Raw genomic sequence first — 21501 nt, 5'->3', positions numbered from 1 at the left:
AATAAATCTATTGTTATATAATAACAGAAGGAATAATCTCATCCGTATGTTTATAGGCTAATTATCTGCTCAGAAATTTAGAGGGCATAGTAAGAAATGCTTTCAGATTCAGAGTTTGGGCTCTGGTGCTTGACTGCCTAGGTTTCAATACTAGTTCTACTTCTTAGCTACTACGAAAATAAAGGCAAGATCTTGAGCCTGTTTGTATCTCAGCTTCTCCTGTAAAATGGGAAGAATCATACTATTTAATAGATTTGTTGTGAGGATTTAAAAAGTTAATATGTCTAAAGTGCTAATAAACAGTACCTGGCACACAGTAAAGAAATCATAAATATGAAGAATACTAAGAATACTTATTATTGTTAATTATCTCCTTTTTATCCAGACAGCTCCTTAAAAGTTATCCTGGTAGGTAGTTTTCTCTTCTTGTTTATGCCAATCCCGAGAGGAGTGAGTAAACAAAAATTTCCCCCTGCAAATTCAACACACAGAATGGAAGTTCTCACCCATGTGCTACCTGACTCATTCGGTGGAAAGGGGAGCCACTTATTTGCATACTTCCAGTCCACTCCAAAATAATAAAGCTCATGATTATCCCAGAACCAGAAAACACGGGCTACCAAACCCCAGCATTGTTTCACATTTAATATACTTTGCAGTGCAATGTGGAACTCTCAAAATCCTAGTCTGCTTTGAGCTCTCTGGCTCCTTCTTTTTCCCATCTCTCTACTTCCTCATTTTCTTCTCTTGATTAAAAAAAATAAATTCTGATTATTTTAGCTTTCTCTTTAAGAGACAAGCCTCCTAAATCTTTTATTAATTTCCATTGGACTTATTTATTCAACAAATAGTAAGTTACTGTGAATGTACCTTTGAACTAGGTTCTACCAAGTATTGAGAGAAATCATGTCCCCGTTCTTTACTTTGCTGTATCACTCCATGAACATTACATTTATGCTTACTATGGTCAAGGCACTGGGTGAAGTACAAGGGATGTAGTGTAAAGAAGAGAAGATAGCAGGAATTAAGTTTATAATCTAGACAGAAAAAAAAAAAAAATAAAACAAACCCAAACTTCCATTCCCATATACAGCTTCCCAAATGCAATGTGGTATTATAAACAAAATACACAGATGAATACAGAAAGAAATTAATCTACTGAAGTGAGGGGAAGGACGATCAGGAGGGACTGACAAACAAGGTAACATGTGAACTGAATGTCAGTGGACTAGAGTTCAAATCCTGCATCCACTACTTAGTGGCTGTCCAACCTTGAACAAGTTACTTTAAACTCTCTGAGCCTGTTTCCTCATGGTTAATGAATAATGCCTATCTTATAGGATTGTTTTGAGGATTAAATGAGAAATCTATTTGAAAAGAACATTGCAAAATAATGTTTGCTACTGTTGTAAACCAGACCTCAAAAGATTTAAATAGGGAGAGAAAGGTGAGATTATTAATGCTGGGTAAATCTATCACAGAGGGCTTCCTAAAGGAGGCAAAGCTCAAGCCCAGTTTTCATTTGTGCTTAGATTGTTAAAGCCTGAGGAACTCAGAAAGGAGCAGATTTTTCTTTCAACTCAGAAGACATGTATTCCACTGGATAAGAAAAGGAAAGGAAGGAGAGGGGAAAAAAGGAGAGGTAAGGAAAGGAAACTCCCATGTTGGAAGCTACACATTTTTTATCTGACATAGTTAGCATATTCAGAAAAATAAATAGCATATTAATCAAAATAGTTAAATCAAGGCAGAGTCCGTTTTTCTTTGTTAAAGTTTTTCCATGTAGTCACTTTCCAGGTACGAAAATATCCATTCTGAAGACCATCATTTAATTCTAGGAACATCACAGTTCAAGCACCCATCTCACTCAAGTGTCTATCTCACTGTTCCATGAAGAATACATTACCTAAGATAGAGGGATGGAAATCTAAAATAAATGGCCACTTTCCCCTTGATACTATATAGTCTTACGTTAACTTCAGAGAAATCTTGGAGGGGGACTGAGATGAATGTGCTTCTGACAGGAGGTACAAAGTGTCATCTACGCAATCCCAGAAATGTCTGCGAGATGGGTAATAAGGGTATGCCTTAGTGGTATTGAGGATTTTACACTCATCCAAACTGATGGTGAGGTCAGGGGGTATTGATACGTAAGTTTTTGTCATAGGTAGGAGAAACAGGATGTTCTGAAAATAGATGAAACAACATTAAGATAACAATATTTTGGCATTGATGATGACCGTCTTCAAGGTGTATCATTTCTACTCTGGACATGCAGACTTAGTTGTTCCTTCAGAGCTTCCTAAAACACTGTTCTATTAATACTTGCCACATTCTGTTGTTATCAGTTGAGTTTGTAGCTAGTTTGACTGAATGATTCATAGAGTGGTCAGCAGCATGGGTCCTAGGGTCAGACAGCTTAAGTTCAAATCTCTGCTCCACAATTTACTAGTTGTATGACCCTGGGTAAGTTGCCTAGCCTCTGACTGCCTGAATATTTCCTCATCAGTAAAAATGGAGAATGTTTGCTCATCAGTAAAAATCCATTGATGCCAATAAGTCTAATCTCAAATTTAGCACAGTACCCGCCTATATGAGACATTCAATAGATATTTGTGAAAAAGGATATTGATGTATTTTATTAGTGTAAGATAGAACCTGTCTTCTCTTGTTTTTTTTTTTTTTTTTAAAGTTTTAAATATGTGAACATCTCATTATAAAGAAAAACTTCTCAACATTTGGAGCCATTCAAAATCAGAAGAGATGCCTTGTAGGGCAGTAAACTGTCCATCACAGGAAGTGTCTAAGCAGAGGATACTGAGTAGGGACCCTGAAGCTGCAGTCTTACACTGAGTGAGAAGATGGTGTAATTAACCCCTAAATTCCTTTTAAAATTTAATATTGTATTACACTGATTAAATTTTCTTTTTTTAAATTTCTCTTTGCCCTTTTGCACTTACTGGAGTGTGATTTAGTGGCCTTATTTTGATGCTCAAATCCAATTCCTAGGTTGCTACAAAAATTACAACCTCCCCTTATTCATTAAAACTTCATATGGGGAGGTGAGGAAGCATAGACTTCCATAAGGCTAATCCAAGACTAAGCAGTTTTGCTATAGTAAAACTAAATTTTTCATTAGTGTATGGAGTACATGTTGTCTCCAAACGTATTAACAACTTTACGTTTCTATTTTAAATATCAAACATTGTTGTTTTCTTCACTAGAAACACCTCCACAGCTGCTGTGATCCAAGAGAGCATTTTTCATTGGTGAAGAGCTCATTGCAATGGAAAGAGTATGCTGACTTGTTTGCCCTACTGTCCCTTACCTGTCGGCAGGAATCCTGATGGACTGAACATAAATAAAAAATGAATTCTCTTAAATAAAGACATGTATCTTAAAATGCCTGGGACAGAGAGCAGAACTATTTTGCCCTCTCAGGCCAACACAAAGCCATCCTTCTGTAGCAGCCTGTGTGGTCCAGGAGAAAGGAGGTATACAGAAAACACCTAAAAAAATTTCGAGAAACTGAGATCCAGAGAAAGAAATTAATTTGTTTAATTTGTTTAATACCATGTAGCAATTCAATATCAGAATAATCTGAAATATTCTAGAATATTCCACTAGAACAAAGCATGTATGACTCCTACAGCAATATCAACATCAATAAAATAAGCTTACAACAAAAATAATCCAATAATAAGACAACCTATCATGAAGGAAAGTTAACAGACACTATAAGCAAATAAGGACCCAAGCATGTGAGAGAACAGAACAAGCTGAAAGAAATTACCAAAATAAGTATAACTGAAATGATTAAAGAGATAAATTATAGAAACCACAGAGAAAGAAAAGGTAATGTGGAAAAAGGGCAAATTTAAAAAAGAACTAAATAAACTTTTTGGAAATGAAATACAGTCAATGAAATTAGATATATATATATATATATATATATATATATATGAGAAAGATGTGGTAGTCTGCTTCTGTAAAGATTTACAGTCTTGGAAACTCTATGGGGCAGTTCTGCTCTGTCCTATAGGGTCACTATGAGTCGGGATTGACTAGACGGCAATGAGTTAAACATATATATAAAACAAATTCATTGCTGTCGAATCAATTCCAGTTCATAGCGACCCTATAGAACAGAGTAGAACTGCCCCATAGGGTTTCCAAGGAGAGCCTGGTGGATTCGAACTACTGATCTTTTGATTAGCAGCCATAGCTCTTAACCACTGTGCCACCAGGGCTTCGTGTGTGCGTGTGTGTGTATATATACATTTGTTGTCGTTAGGTGCCACGGAGTCAATTCCGACTCATAGTGACCCTATGCACAAAAGAACAAAATACTGCCCAATCCTGTGCCATCCTCACAATCGTTCCTACATTTCAGCCCATTGTTGCAGCCACTGTGTCAATCCATCTCACTGAGGGTCTTCTTCTTTTTATCTGACCCTCTACTTTATCAAGCATGATGTCCTTCTCCAGGGATTGGTCCCCCTGATAACATGTCCACAGTACACAAGACAAAGTATTAGCATCCTCACTTCTAAGTATCAGATTTGTTCATTCTTCTGGTAGTCCATGGTATATTCAATATTCTTAGCCAACGCCATAATTCAAAGGCATCAATTCTTCTTTGGTCTTCCTTATTCAGTGTCCAGCTTTCCCATGCACATGAGCCAACTGAAAATGCCATGGCTTGGGTCAGGCACACCTTAGTCCTCAAGGCGACATCTTCGTTTTTTAATGCTTTTTAAAGAGGTCTTTTGCAGCAGATTTGCCTGATCCAATCCGTCCTTTGACTTCTTGACTGCTGCTTCCGTGGGCATTGATTGTGGATCCAAGTAAAACAAAATCCTTGACAACTGCAATATCTTCTCGATTTATCGTGATGCTGCTTATTGGTCCAGTTGTAAGGATTTTTGTTTTATGTTGAGGTGCAATCCATACTGAAGGCTGTAGTCTGTGATCTTCATCAGTAGTGCTTCAAGCCCTCTTCACTTTCAGCAACCACGGTTGTATCAACACAGTTTGTTAACAAGTCTCACTACAATCCTGATGCTACATTCTTCAAATAATCCAGCTTCTCAGATTATTTGTTCAGCATACAGACTGAATAAGTATGGTGGAACAATACAACACTGACACGGACCTCTCTTGATTTTAAACCCTGCAGTATCCCTTTGTTCTGTTCAAACGACTGCCTCTTGATCTATGTATCGGTTCCACATGAGCACATACATATGTGTGTGTGTGTGTAGAATAAAAAGTCTAACATTTTTGAGGGATTCTAGGAGGAAAAAATAGAGAAAATGAGGGATAGGCAGTATTGAAAAATAAATAAGACTCCTAATCAAGAAAAAAAAGAAACAGCAAAACTATGATAAAAATCTTAAAATCAATAGATTATGTATAAATAAATAGATCCCAAAACACAAGGAATATAACAGCTTCAAAATACTGAAAGAAAATATTTGTCCATCTAGAATTCTATATGTCTAGGCAAATCATTTAAAAGAGAAGGGAACCTAAGACACTTTCAGATAAACAAAGATCAAGAAATCTTGCCATCTATGGACTTTTGCTGGCACAACCACTAACAGATGTACTTCAGTATGAAGAAAATAATTCCAGAGAAAAGGACCGGGCAAAGAAACTGGTATAATATGGGCAAATCTAAGTAAGCACGTCTTTACCACCACCGCTGCTACTACTACTGCTACCAACACTAAATTGTTGTGGCTTTAAAACAATAATAGGCAACACTGAGTAAGAGTTTATAGCTTGGATTATAATTGTCCCTATTTTACAGTTAGAGCCCTGGTGGTACAGTGGTGAAGTGGCTGGTAACCCAGCGGTCAAGTTCAAACCCACCAGCCACTCCACAGGGGAAAGATATGACAGTCCATTTTCATAAAGATTTACAGTCAGGGAAACCCTATGGGGCAGTTCTATTCTGTGTTATAGGGTTGCTATGAGTTAGAATCAACTTGACGGCAACAGGTATTTCACAATTGGGATAAAGGGGAACAGACAGACCATGAATTGTCCATACCGACATAGCTAGTAAGTGGCAAAGCCAGAATTTGAACCCAAGCCATGTATCTTCTTAGTCTATGCTCTAAATCACTTGACTAAATCTAAATTTAAATTACTGTCGGTAAATTCTGAACAATGTAAGCAATTTCTAAGTCACCTCTTAAGAGGCTGGCGCTTATTGTCCACTTCCGATTTGCCCCATTTCTGGAATGTGGACATAGAGGTAAGTCGGACTGGCCACGTGGGTAAAGACATTGCCATATCTGCTTTCTTTTGCTTAATATTTTCCAGGTATATTATTTAGAATATCAACTTGGCTGTTAAAATTAGGACCATGCAACCACATTTAAATAAGGTAAAAGGTTCTTTTCTTTTTCACATAAAAATATGAACTGATAGGTGTCCCAAGGGGGTATGATTCTGCAACGAGAGTATAGCTACCTGGGTCTGTGGATGATCTAGAAAAGCAGAACTACCATATCCCCAAATCAATATCCTAACTAATATACCTGGTAAATGTTAACCAAAAGATAACAAGTATATTATTATCAGAAAAATATAGACTTTACTCTCAAAACCATTATTACATCTTGAGTAAAAACAATTCTCCCAGAATACATAACAGTTTTGAATCAATACATGCCTAATAATATAGCCTCAAAATATATAAAGCATAGATTGATAGACTAAAAAGAAAATGACAAATCTGTAGTCAAAAACCCTGTTAGAGTGTATGCTCCATGGAAGTAGATGATTTTTTTTTTTTTTTAATCCTGCTGATCCTGTAGAACCCAGAACAAAGTTTGGTATATGGTAAACGCTTAATAACTATTTGTTGAGTAAATTACTGAATCATACTGAAACATTTTTACCATATCTTTCTTTTAAAAACTAATAGGATAAGCTGGAAAAAAAAGAAAAAGTAGTAAACTTATAATTGATTAAAACAACATAATTAACAGGCCAGATTTAAACAACATAATTAACAGGCCAGAAATGATGGACATACCTGTAAGCCTGGATCTGATAATTAGAGAGTTCCATCCGTTTCAAGAACACACAGAACATAATGCAAAGGTAGTAATGTATAAAAATAATAAACATATCATGAAGAATCAATTATTGTATTCTATATCTTCTGTCCACAGGGCAATCATAGTTTAAATCAATTGCAAAAAAAAGGAGCAAAATTTGTGGTGGAAAATTAAATGATCTCTCCTTTTATCAATGAAATGAAAAGTTATTTTCTCTTAAAAGTAAGCTTATATGTGTACTTAAACATAATTTTAAAAGCATAGCCTTATTTTCTCATTCTCTGTTCTTAATTTTACTTCCGGTATATATGGAATGTTACAGTAACGCTTTTAGGAAGGGATCTCTCTCTGTCTTTTTGTTTTTCAGTAACTATAGGATCATCACAGGTTACCCCACAAACATGTCCAAGTATTTGCTCTGTAATGAAAGAAAACAAATGACTTAGAAATAATAGTCTCAGAGCATTAGTTAATACTTATTTCATATATCCCTTGTAATATTTTGTTTGTCATTACAAACAAAACAAAACAAAAAATCTAAGGTTTCCTATAAACAAGTTTCAGTTATGTATACTAGTATTAAATAATGACAAAATCACTTGCATTAGGCATTGATATTTATTACTTGATGGTTGAACAATTTACACTTTACCCATACCCACTGCTGTTGAGTTGATTCCGACTCATAGGGATCCTATAGGACAGAGTAGAACCGTCCCATATGGTTTCCAAGGAGCTCCTGGTGGATTTGAACTGCTGACCTTTTGGTTAGCAGTTGTAGCTCTTAACCACTACACCACCAGGGTTTCCAATTTACTCTTTAGGGATTAAAAAATCATTTGTGTTCACTACCTATTAATGGGAAAGGCACCTTGGGTTTACATTCAATTAGGAGATGATCTATAATATATTCTAATTGGTCATATAATTATTGGTGTTTTAGGAAACATGAATAAATATGCTTAATGCTTGTGCTTCTGTTGCGAACGAGCCCTGAATCCCTTTCTTCGCTCAGAAGTTGCTTCCTTGCCTTTCTAGGTCAGAAGGAATCCCCAGAACATTTACACCATTCTTGTTACTATTTTATGAATAAATAGAATGCTCACTTCCTGAGACTGCTGGACTTCACTCCAAAACCCAGGATTTCAACAAAATCAATTATAATTTTAAAAGGTACTGGTCTACCTGGGAAACAAATGCAGGGAAAATGCATCCAATGCTTTCTAACTTGGTTCTCTCAAAGTGAAAATCCTGGAAACATACTAAAAGAGAACTTTGATATAAGTGATAAATGCATAAATAACAATGATACGGACAGAGCTCACTTTTAAGCCACAGAGGAAGAAGTAGAAAAATAAAATGTATGTATATACAATTTAAAGCCAGAAAAAAAAAAAATTAGAAGGCTTTAAAAAGTTTATATCAGAAGAATGGTCATACTTTTGACCCTTTAAACCAAATTATGAACTACTGAAGAAGGAACTAAGGGACTCTATTATGCACGATTTATGGTAGAGTAAGTCACTGGGTAGTGTAAATGGTTAACATACGTGGCTGCTAATTGGAAGGTTGGAAATTCGAGTCCACCCAGAGGCACCTTGTAAGAAAGGCCTGATGGTCTACTACCAAAAAAGCAGCCACTGAAAACACTGTAGAGCACGGTTCTACTCTGACACACATGGAGTCACCATGACTTAAGTCAATTTCATGGCAACTGGTATGGTGTACAGTGGTATGGTATGGTGTACAGTGATACAGTATGGTGGGTTGAGAGATGTATTCTCCTCTAGAAATGAAAATATCTGGATTTTAATTCTTGGCTTTAGCATTAATTGTCAGATAATAGGCAACTCACTTAACCAGAGACTATATAGATTCTCAGTTTGTTTTTTAGCTAAAGAGCTGTGCAACTTTGGAATGACAGTATCTGCTGGTGTGCTTGTACCTCTGCTTATTCTCCCTGCCATACTGCTCTCTCATCTGGCTTGGCTCTCCACCCACCTGTTAATTTCAAAGGAAATGAGTACAGATGACAAAGTATTTACTGTGTATTCCCTAGGAATCAAGACGAGAATTCACTAGGAAGGGGTGGTAAAAGCAGGGTGAGAGAGAGGAAACCTTCAGCTCATATATCTTAGCCCAATTCAGGCAGAGAGCAAGCCATTTCATCCAAGGGAGTGTGTCTGTGTGGGAGTAAAGCATCACAGAGGGAGTCATCATGCCTGATAGATGTAATTTCCTGCAGTGTAGACCTTGTCAGTGGACAGAAGATGAACAAAGCGAAAGGTCAGAGCATCCAAAGTGAGAGGGACAAAAGGACAACGTGCTATCAGGTGGTGCTGTGTAACTCCTGGAGGGTCTCTAACACCACTAACTCACAGGCTTGACTCATTACTAAATACATTACATGGCCAGAGAGTCATGGTGAAGCTTTAGAAATAACACCATCCGCCAATTTCCTAATTTCTCCTCTCCTTGAACATGTCTTCTTTAGCTCCTGTGGGGATGAGGAAAGCTGGGGGTGGGGTGTAGAGTGGTTGTTAGTTGGGGAGTTACTCAGTGGGTGGTGGTTACTAAATGTGGCACAAGGGGAGCAATAATAAATAAAATAAGTGAAACTACAAGAAACTATTGGCCTTTCCTTCTCAACCTTTGCTCTCCCACTACAGTTAAAGGAAGACCCCAAATAGCAGAAACAGCAACCCCCAACTGCCCCCACCCCCACCTACCAGATGTGGAAGACACTTTTGGTTTCTTATGTCATATGAAGAGGATTGCCTGCATGACCCAAAGGAAAGAAAAAAAACTAAAAAATATTTCTTGGCTATTAAAGCTTACTTTCCCCTAACTTATTCCCTCTGCTAGTATAATATTTGATCAGGGCTCTTGAGGACCCAATTCCAAAACAAAGTTAATTTATTTTTATCACATCAGGTTTTTAAAAAGTAGTTTTTTAAATGTTAAATAAACCTCTGTGAAAGTGTTCCCTTCAATAAAAACAGTCACAGGTAGATTTTGGTTATCCATTATAAATCCCCATTTTGAAAACCAGCATCTTTTTCTTTTAATTTTTAGCAAACGTGTGTTTTTTTGATGTTCCCATTCTAGTTGCTAACCATTGCTCTCTGCCATGTGTTTATCAGTTCGAAGGTGTTGATAATAACAGAATTTGTGGAAGTAGAGACTTTTCCGAGGTTTTTTTTCCCCCCATCTCAGGATGTGGTGATCAGAGAGCACCCCCTAACTTGCATCCATACTGCAGTGGTTTAAGCCCATGGGAAGTGTGAGAATTGGGCCCTTCATGCTCCTTCCAGAGAGTGTGGGGCAGGGAAGGCCCATGAGAATAGGGGCTTATGATTATTTGATGCACTACTTACTGATCCAGTCTTTCATACAGTCAACCAGCATTCTGGTCCTTCCATATCTCCTCTAAAAATCCCATTTTTCCTGTCTCTCCTTGCTGTAAATGCCCAGTTCCAGATCATGTTTCTCTCCTATTCCCACCAGATTAGCATCTGAGAATCACTCAGTGGGCTGGGTGGTATTTGGGGGGGAGCAGTGGCAAGAAGTAGGAAAAAACTTCTTGACCACTGCCCCCAACTGCCAGATTCTCAAAACCTCAGACTACCTCCTCCATGCCGTCTCCCATCTTCACTTCTTCTACCCACCAAAGCTGCAACTTGCCCACAGGCTGGGGTCTCATTGGTGGCCAAAGAGAAAATATGATGTTGAGAGAGTAAACATGTCCCTTTTCCTAGCCCTAACCCTCTGCTCACGGGCATATTGTCCTCTCTCACATCTCCCTGCACTTGTTTCACTGCTGGGCTTTGACCCCATGCACCCTCTTCCTGCATTGTCTTTATCCTATTCTCTACTTATTCCAGGCTCAAGTGCCTCCTCTTCCATGAAGTTTCTTGATCATCAAGTCAGAACAAAATTTTTCCTTCCCATGCTCTTGCTGACTCTCTAATCCAGCACGAACAGACTTACTCCCTAAATGGCAATCTACATATGGATCTCTCTCCTCTCCTCACATGGGGTCTTACGTCTCACTCAACTTTGCTCACTTTTCTGGCACATACAGGGCTGAGTACTCAACCAAGGATGTTGAATTGAGTTGAATTATGTACTGCTTCTCTTCTTTATCAACCCCCAAATCCCCACCTTTAAGCCTTCATCTCCCCCTGCCCTTGTCTCCCTACCTGTTTTTCTCTATTAAACCAAACCAGTTGCCATCTAGTCAACTCTGACTCATGGCGACCCCATGTGTGTCAGAGTAGAGCTCTGCTACATAGGGTTTTTCAATGGATGATTTTTCAGAAGTAGGTCACCAGGACTTTCTTTCAAGGTGCCTCTGGGTGGACTTGAACCTCCAAACTTTTGGTTAGCAGCTGAGCCCATTAATCTTTTGCACCACCCAGAGATTCCATTTCTCCAGTTATTCCTATCAAATGAATCTTAACCTTGCTTTCACCCAATCCAAACCACCTATCCCAGCACCTCATCTCATTCTTTCCCAGATGGAGCTCCCTTCTTGCTCTTCAGTCCTCTCTTCATCCCCACTTTGACCCAGGATACAAGATCCATCATGGTTGGAATCTAGGAAGACAGGAAGTGAGTGGCTGGGTAGCCCAGAACTTATTATCAGAGCTGCAGTGGTGAGAAATATGTTGTCTGCAACGAAATCTAGAATTCAACTACAAATCCCTTTAGAAAACATTTTCTATGCTACCACATACTTGACTATAGTGGCTCTAGACTAGGTTATTGGGAACATTCTGGGTTTACTAGATACTTGAGGTCTGGAAATAGAACCACATTGTTTCACTGGGCAAAAATAATCTGAGCTTTGAGAATTTATAAAGGAACTTTTGTATTACAACCGTTTTGAAAACCAAGGCCTGCCTGCTCTTCTGTTACGCTGTGGGTGGCAAGCGGGGTGGTGGTATGACTATGATATCGGGCTTTCTATTTTTGCGATCTGGCAAGGATGCTGAGGAATTCAGCCCCCAAACTGAGAAGTGCAGAATAGCACCAGATACTAAATCATGCAGAGACAATATACACCTATCTTGTGGGTGGCTGTGGGGGTGGGGGTGAGGGATTTGTCAAAAGTACTCCCCAACAGGAGCCTGTCTGTTTTCTGGTTTAGCCTAGTTCTGTGGGCCTTAAATGAAAGAGTTTTTTTTTTCTTCTTTCAGTTAACCACTTTCTTTTCATTGCTCTTTAAGTTACTATCATCCTTCCTGCTTGGTGGCATCCCAGGACTTGTCTGTCTTGTTTTCTATTTCTACAATATTACTCAATTTTAGCTAGTCCTCTTTAAGCATATAGTATGTATGTGTTTATGAGAATCATGACCAGAATCCTTTTACAGTAATAATTGGATAGAGATACATATTTACCTATCACAACCATTAGAAATTAAAAAAATACATTTACAAGGCTTGATGAAATTTCAGGCAAACTGTGACCAGTGTCCTTCCAGAGTTTAAATCCATCAGGAATTGCTCTCTGGTTCAACTGGGAATGACACCCTGCATATGAAGGGCAGGTGAAGAGAAAGGTGGGGGAAGGAGAAGAAGTGGAATTGGCTTTCTTACCAAGTTCTAACCCTCCCATATAACATATGAAAATGTTCAGTGCTTCATCCAGGTGACCCCAGGATGCAATCCTGTATGACTCAGTTCTCATTCAACATTATGACTCAAAGTTGAAGAGAAAAACTATACATAGAGAGAGAGAAAGAAAGCAAGAGAGGAAAGAGAGAGAGAAACTAAACCATTATTCTATTGATGCTAGAACCACAATATGTTCCCTGTAGAGAAAGACCCAAGAAACTATAAATGATGGCTATAAAAAAAAAATATATATATATATATATATAAAGCAAGTTCTATATTTGAAAGACTGTTTTTTTTTTTTTTTTTTTTTTTTGGATATGAGACAGTGTGAATCAGAAGGTGGGAATAAAGGTTGGAAGGTAGAGCTTAGAAGAAAACCCCACACCCCTCTCCTGTAGCTGTAAACAGCAGATAAGGAAGTCCACTCCTCTTTCTACACAGTGTTCCTTATTTAACATTATAAACAAAAGCTCACAGTCTCACAGCCTTACCAAGGGACAAACTAAGGATGTGATGCAGGGATCATTTTATAAGTAGCCACACAGTGACTACACCAGTTGTGATTCATCTCTGTACAGTTGCCTCTTATCTCTTTCTGCAAGTGTCTCAACCTGGGATGCTTGCAGAAGAATCCAGAAAAGAAAAGGAGAAACAAAACAAAATCAAAACAAAAATGCCTGACCATAGCGGCTTTCAAAGTCAGTTTGCTTAAAGGACATCTGATCCCACTGTGTTTGGCATAATCAAAAGAAGTCTCCATTTTGTTCTGCTCCTCAAAATGCAGATGGACGGGGTTGAAAAAAAGGACGTGTTTTATTTTCTAGAAATGTTTCTTTCACTTACTCTCTTCTCTTTTCCCTGCCTACCTGTTTCCTCCCTGAGGTAAGTGGCTGCTAGTTTGGTGTCTATTTCACACAAAGTACTGAGATGAATTGGGTTTGATGCTATCTCCAACCAGTAGGGAAGGACTAGTTTACCACTATTTGCTTATCACCCACAAAGAAGTAAGAGCTGAGGCACACCTTGAGAACTACATTATTTAATTTCCACACAAAACCTGAAGAAATGACTTTCAGAGATGTTATGAACTTACGTCTTTTGGAGCTTATCTAGTTATTAAGTAAGAGAGCTGGTATTTAGACTAAAGAAGGAATCAAGTCTAAATTTGTAGAAATGGGAGGAGAGCATTTTTTGTTTGTTTTTGTTTTTTTAAGAGGAGAAATGAAGGTTCTGGATTTTTATGGCCTTCTGCAGAGACTTTTAAGCACGAGGGATATGAGAAAACACCAAATGAGCTGGAGGTGGATATTTACTGTAATAAAGATTATGACACCAATGCCACAAATTCAGAAAACTAGCAGACCTGACCTAAGCTTTTCCTCTCAGTCATTACTAACTTAAGCAGGTGAATTTACCTTGTCCTGTAGAAGTCTGTGGTGGAATGAATTGTGTCCCGCCACAGAAGGTATGTTGAAGTCCTACCTCTGTACCAGTGAATGTGACCCTGTTTGGAAATAGGGTCATTGAAGATGTCATCAGTTGGGTTAACATGAGGTCACACTGGAGCAGGGCAAGTCCTAATTCTATATGACTAGTGCCCTTATAAAAAAAAAAAAAAAAGAAGACACACAGAGACAGGGAGACAGAGAAAGAATACCATATGAGACTGTCGCTGCAAGCCAAGGAATGCTTGGAGGCACCAGAAGCTACGAAGAGTTAAAGGACAGATTTTCCCTCAAAGCCTTAGAAAGAATCAACATGGCTGACATCCTGATCTTGGATTTCCAGTCTTCAGAACTGTGAGACCATAAGTTTGTGTTTTTATAAGCCAGCTAGGTTGTGGTATTTTGTTACAGCAGCTCTAGGAAAACTAATAAAAAGTTCTTAAGTCCTGAGATTCAAAACATCACAAAAGAGAATAGTCACAACCATTTTTTATTTTTTTAGGTAAACAGTAAAGTTTAAAATTGAATTTGAAAAGCCATTTATCTCATTCTATACTTTCTTGGCCTGTAAGTCAATTTCTCAAGGATAATATGATAATATTATAGGACTGAGGGTTACTGATGTTTCCCAGCTTCTTGCATTTGAAAAGCAGATGTTATTTGTACAGTTTGGAATGATAATCTGTCTAAGTTATTAGGGCATTTCTTCTGTCTAACTTTTCTCACTTCCCTAATTCACAGACACATTCCCACATACATTTGCTGTGGATAGAAGTTTCTGTCAGGCAAATACTCACCTCCCAATACCATCACCACCCCTACCATCACGACGACCATCACGACGACCACCACGACGACTACCATCACCACTGGAGATTCAGACAACTGCTGTCTACAGAGCTTCTAGCACATACCTCTTTAAATAGCTGACATCTGGAAGAACTATTTGATACTTGCTCCTTACACTCTACTCAGCATGAAAGGAGGTTGGCAGGGAATTTAGCAGCATGTCTTATTTTTAAAATATCTCACACCTCCCCCTCGCCCTCCCTGCCTTCTGAGAGAGCTTTAAGCAATACACTCATGTTCTGCTGCATGAGCCTACCACCTTCTTCCCAGACATGCAAATCCTTTAAAAAAGAGGCCCTGGAGCTTTGGTCTAATGCCAAGGTGGGCCATCCAAATTAAACACAAATAAGACAGCAGCCAAAATCTCTTCATTTCAGAGATAAACTAAGACATGAACCTCATAAACCTAAAATCAGTCAGACAACCTCTCTCTCCCTCTCTCTCACACACAGACACACATACGAGAGCTTTAAATGTTGCCCAACGAAAGCCTGCCCACTCCTTTACTTCTTTTCTTCCAAGGGAAGCTCATGAGCAGGTTAAAAGAATTAAGCTGACATGGCAAAATTAACAAGACTTCTTAATTCAATTGTGACCTGAGAGAAAGCCATTTGCTTTGCTTCTGTCAGAAAAAGCTGTCCAAAAAGTCTCCTTCCCTATTCTAGCTGCTGTGAATTTGGATGAACAAATCCCAGGAACTTAATGCTGGTTACTTAAGCTGTCAGAGAACATAGATCCCTAAATGTTAAAAGCTGACATTGATATTTAGGGGCTGCTCTTTGGGGCCTCAGAGAGCAAATTACACTGAGAGGTGTGTGGAGGTGCTAGGGGGCACTGTACTACAGGAAATGGCACTAGTGAGTTAGCATGGAGCTCGGGAAGTGGGGAGTTCTGTGTAATTGCTAACAATGTTATAAGTGTTACCACAGAAAGTAGTGATACCCAATGCTGAGTAATGGTAACAGTACATATTATTGGGAGCAGTGCTAATAAAAACTAATTCAACAGTTTGAGAATTTTACTTGTACTTGGAATAGCTCACCTTTTTTCATGTGACTAAATTCTAAATTCCTTGTGACATCCCTATAGGTATCTAAACTTGACATCTGAGGTGTGTGTGTGGATGTGGATGAGTGTGTGTGTGTGTTTGTGAGAGACAGAGAGAGAAGAGAGAATGAGCAGGGGATAGGCAGACAAAAAGGGAGGCATTTAATCTGGTTAGGTAAGGTGTTCACCCATAAAAAAAAACCATAAGCAATCCCAAAATGATGTGTTGTCACTCCCTTTTCCTTTTGAATATGGGATTTTTATGGACTCCCTAATTAAATGTCCCCAGCCTCCTGGCAAATATTCAATCCTAGGCCCCCAAAGTTCAAAATCGGGGAACATGATAGAAAGTAACAATCGACCTCTACCTCAAAAGCAAAAGATACCAACCGTAGGCAGTATTGCCTGTAAGCTTCTTGTACAGATACTTAAAATCTGTGGCCTGGAGAAGGAAATGTGCTGGGTCATTATCACAATTATCATCCCATTGGTCTTTAACCACCAGGCTTACTCTGGGTCAATTTCAGAGGTTATGATCCTTGCCATACTAGAGGGTAGGAAATTATACTAACCGTTTGGAGATAAGCAATGGATGATAAAAATAATGAACATTTATTTTTACTACATGCAAATTGTGATAAGTGTTCCACTTCTTAGATTACCTCATTTAGCCTTCACAATAACTTAGAGTAGCTAAAATTATCCCCATTTTATGAATGAGGAAACTATGGCTTTAGAAAGTTTAAGTAACTTGACCAAAGTCAAAATGTGATCAAATGGTAGGATTTGAACCTGGTGTTTCTGACTCTAGAAGTCATATTCTTAGTCTGTAACCTATATTGCCTCTTAATCACTACCTGTAAGACACTGGGCTTGGTAAGCATGCTAAAGTATTAGCTATCATTATTCCCTAGTGCTGGGATGATGTGGCCTATTGTGGAGAATTCTAGAGTACCAGGAATGCTGAGGAAAGTTACTTTCCAGCATTATAGAGGCAGGGGAGCACAGTGGAACCAGAGAGCCTGGATCATTTCTTAATAGTGTGACTTTATGGTAATTGCCATGCAGTAAGCTTAGGAAGACTGATGATGAAGTGTTTTCTCTCAAAATAAGGGTCAGGGGATCCAGGAAAACTCCCAGAAAGAAGAAATAATTAAGTCAATCTTTAAGGATGTGTTTTGAAAGAAGGGACCATTCCCTTCAATGAGATAGGCCTTAAGAAAACACCGTTCTTCTCTGGAATTCTGAGGGACTGAGGCAAACTTCCCAAGTGAAAGCTGGTGAATAAAATGAAAGAAGAGGCAGACATCTATTAAGAAAAAAGAAAGAAAGAAACATGCCTCCCAAAGCATTAACAGTTTTACCACTGGGATTGCCCCTCTGAAGCCTGTAATGCAAGACAAGTTTTCCTTCACAGAATTCTTTTCCTTTCAACTGATGGCAGTAAAAATGGTCAGAGGCCAATGTGATAATTAACTTTGCTTGTGAGAAGGCAATTCTTAGTCAAACAGTGATGCAGGTTCCTACTCGGCTTGTCTGTGAGCTCACCAGCTGTTTAGCACCACTTCAAGACAAATGAGCAAAGCTTTGGTACAAAGGAAACAAACACACCTAATGTCTCCTCTTTGTTTTGCTTGAGGCTGCAAACTGGAATGAGGAGGTGAACCATTCCTTTCAATGTCTAAAATTGTCTCTGAAAGTCACCAAGGAGTCTTAGTAAGTAGCAGTCTTTGCAAACGAGCTGATTTTCACCATTGCTTGAGACCAACTGCTCTTTTTTGTGTGTTCTTCTTCAGCAGCTAACAGGTTGTTGAAAGTGAGCTTCGGCTACACAGTCCTAAGAATCAAATGGGTTTAGTAAATATTTCTAAATTTCTCTTCTCTGAGATGTGCAGAGGACACTTTGGGAAGAGTCTTTGAATTGTACCCAGGGTGTTACAAGAGACACATATGGCTCTCAGGGTTTCTCCTCTTCTTGACTTTAGGAACTGGGGTAGCCAAAAGAATTTAGACCATGGAAATGATAAGTGATTGATCCATTAATTTTAGTATTTATTATGATTTAGATGATTTCATGCTGGTCAAATAAGTGCTAGACCAAGAGATCCAACCAGGAACTTAAAATGTGGTTGAGAGGAATTCAACAAATTGCCTTAATGCTTTGAGCTCCCACTTGTTTGATTAACAAGAAGTCTAGACTTGCCCTATGATCTCCCTCCGCACTTACCGCCTGTAGAAATTCCAGGGTGGGAGTAGGGGTTTTACATGTATCAGATTTCCAGTCCTATGCTGTAGAGGCCAAATATGTCACTGTCCTTGGAAGCATTTACTCTGTACCCATGGAGCTGAAAACCACGTCAAGACTACTGTCCTAAAGGGCACTTGTGCATATATGGCAAGTAGTAAAACACATTCCTCTTCTCACAATGCAGTCCTATCAGAGGCTTCTCCCCTGGGAGATCAGGTAGGCCCCAAGTGATGACATGGTTCATTCCTTGGCAAACAACCTCCTTCCCAGAACCCACAGATAATACAGGAAAAGAATATCTAGGAATGTTCAGAAGCAGCTTCAAACTGGACCTGAAACCACCTCCTTCCTCAACATCCAGATCACGCTACTTAATCTAGCACTGGGTCAGGTTGTATCTTCACTTGTGGTGAGTCTCCCTTTGGGACTCCATTTTCTCTCCTTCTGGTCTTAGTTTCTTGGAGGTTAGGGGTGTGCGAAGGCCTTTACACGGAACCATATGTGGATTAACTCCATGGGTTCCATGTAAATCAATGGACATGGCCCGACAACTCTTGTAGTGTATCCTGTATACCTCCTTGACAGTTAAGAAATTTTCCAAACATTCTATGACAGGGAGGAAGCTCATGTGTCCAGAGCACAAAGGGAAGGTATATTTAGCTCCACAAGCTGGTCTAATTGTTCTATTCCTGACTTCACTGGCCCCTGCTCCTCTGTTACATTTGTCATTGATTTGGAAGATCTCATTCACTTATTTTGGTGTAATTCTTCCGTTACTGCCATTTCCTAATTCCCTCTGAAATCAATTCTCCTAGATCTGAGGCAATTCCTAAGGTACTATCCCTGGCTACCCGACCCAAAGGCATCCTGCTTCCATTCACCCACCCTTCTATTAACATCTAATCTCCTTCAAACTGATTTTCAGGGAGACTATGCTAAAAAAAATCATAATGTAGCTTTAATAATTGGCATGATGGGAGGGAACAAGACATCAACCACAAGATCTGACAAATGAAAAGAAGGAGCCCTGTTTTCCATATAAATATTCCTGGTAATTAAAAAGGAAAGTGACAGAAATAGATAGGATGAAAAACAAATGAAAAGTAAATAGATTTCAGTTCCAAGCCTGATAAGTCTGAAAGGTTTCTTCCTTAGGAGGATCCTCTATTAAGATCTTGGAAGATAAACTCAATTTCTGTTTATTATGAATTAGTGTTATGCTAATAACCTCGACATCCAGACACACCTCATTCGGTGTGGTAGAGTTGAAGGCATCTGAGTACCTACTCTAATAGGCAAAGCATTTGATTAATACAATAACAGTGTGGACTAAGAAAACAGTCCTGGTTTTGGTGGAAGATATTGGTTGCTTAGTGACATAAAGTGTAGATAAGGGTGTTGTCGGATAGGGAAAAAGGGGGGTAATGATACAATAAACCTGACAGTTTATCTTCTCAAACTTTGTGGTTTGTGTTCAGTCACCTACTGCTTAAAAATGAATGTTCCCCCTAAGGCTCTATTGTAAACAATACTGCTGCATATTGTCTCTCCTGGTGACCTTGTATGAGTCATTCCATGAATTCAGCTCCTGTCTCTAAGTAGAGGAACCCCAGATCTACATCTCTAATGTCATCCAATATTCTGAGCTATAACCACCTACTAGACCTCTTTCCATAGATCATCCACATTCAGTATTTTCATCACTACTTTCCAGCACCTCCCCCCCACCTTATCCCAAACTTTTTGTCTGCTTACTGCTTTAGTTAATGACATTAAAACTTTTCCATTTATTTAGGATGAAAAATTTTAAGTGTTCCTTGGTAGGCTACCTCTCATTTCCTTCTCTGAATTACAGAGTTGACTATTTCCACAGTATCTTTCAGGCCTGGTCCATCTTTCTCAGGATGCTATTCAGACCCTCAATACCTTTTTGTCTGCACGAATGCAATAACACACTGATGTAGTTCCTAGCCTCCAACCCTTTTCCTGATCAGGGCCTGATACACATTTTCACCATCTTCCTAAAGGACAGCTCACATCATATCAATCCTTTGCACAAAATCCTTCAATGGATACTCATTGCATACATATGGAAAGTTCTAGCTCTGCATTATGGTAATTTAAAGCCTTCTGCAATCTAGCCTTCACCTATTACTTCAGCTGTATCCTTTACCAATACCCTCCCCTCATATTCACTACTAGTCATTAAATAAATTACCATTGTTCTGAACGCTCTCTCTTATGCCGTTTTTCCTATCTTTATCTTTAGTTTGGTTCAACACACGTTAACTGGAACTTACTATGTGAAGGACACTGCATCAAATGCCAGTGTGAAATCAAAAAGAATCCTTTCTTTGAAGCTACATGGTCTATAAAGTATACAATGGTTGGAAAATTATACACAGTCTCTCAATGACCTGCTCAAAAGCTACCACCTTCATGGAGTTGTCTCGGAATTCCCAGTCAGGATTTCTCTTCCCTGTGTGTTCCATAACACTCTATGACAGCATTTTTATATTCTGCTACAATATGAGGAAACCCTGGTGGTTTAGTAGTTAAGGGCTACAGCTGCTAACCAAAGGGTTGGCAGTTCGAATCTGCCAGGCACTCCTTGGAAACTCTATGGGGCAGTTCTACCCTCTCCTATAGGGTCGCTATGAGTCGGCATCAACTTGACGGCACTGGGTTTTTTTTGGGGGGGTACTGTAATATGACAATAGAAGATATAATTACTGACAAAGGTGAATACCCCCCTACTACATACTTTAAAATGTTTTATAGTATGTGGATGGAGCATGGATTCTTGAGGGATAAACCCAGGATTGTGTCGTTGTTTCACCACTAAACTGTGAGTTCCTTAACCATTCTCTGTCTTGGCTTCCTCATTTGTTTAAAAAAAAAAAAAGGAGGGGAGTCATAATACTCCTAGTGATTTGTCAGAATAAATTAAATGATTGTGAAGTCTCAGCACATTACAGGGACTCAATAAATAACTCTACCTCCTTCGCCTTCCTTCTTTGAAGGCAGGGATCTTACAATATTCCTCTTTATCACATTGCTCACATTTTCCTATCTTTTTGTTTTAGGAAAACCTCTACCTTTTATCTTCCCAAAGTCTACCTCAAATTTATCCTCCACATTTTCTAGTCACTTGAGCCCACTACATTACCTGATTCACTCATTCACTCGTTTATTATTCAGCAAACATGTAC

General features: G+C 38.8%; 1 protein-coding gene across 10 annotated transcripts in view; it reads right to left on the bottom strand.

The window, feature by feature from the left end:
• Positions 1-21501, bottom strand: part of NRXN3 (neurexin 3) — a 1785202-nt gene that overhangs the window by 633516 nt on the left and 1130185 nt on the right. The window lies entirely within an intron of this gene.

This window comes from Loxodonta africana, chromosome 10, assembly GCF_030014295.1.
Source record: "Loxodonta africana isolate mLoxAfr1 chromosome 10, mLoxAfr1.hap2, whole genome shotgun sequence".
Lineage (NCBI taxonomy): Eukaryota > Metazoa > Chordata > Mammalia > Proboscidea > Elephantidae > Loxodonta > Loxodonta africana.
This window is presented reverse-complemented; position numbering and strand designations above follow the sequence as displayed.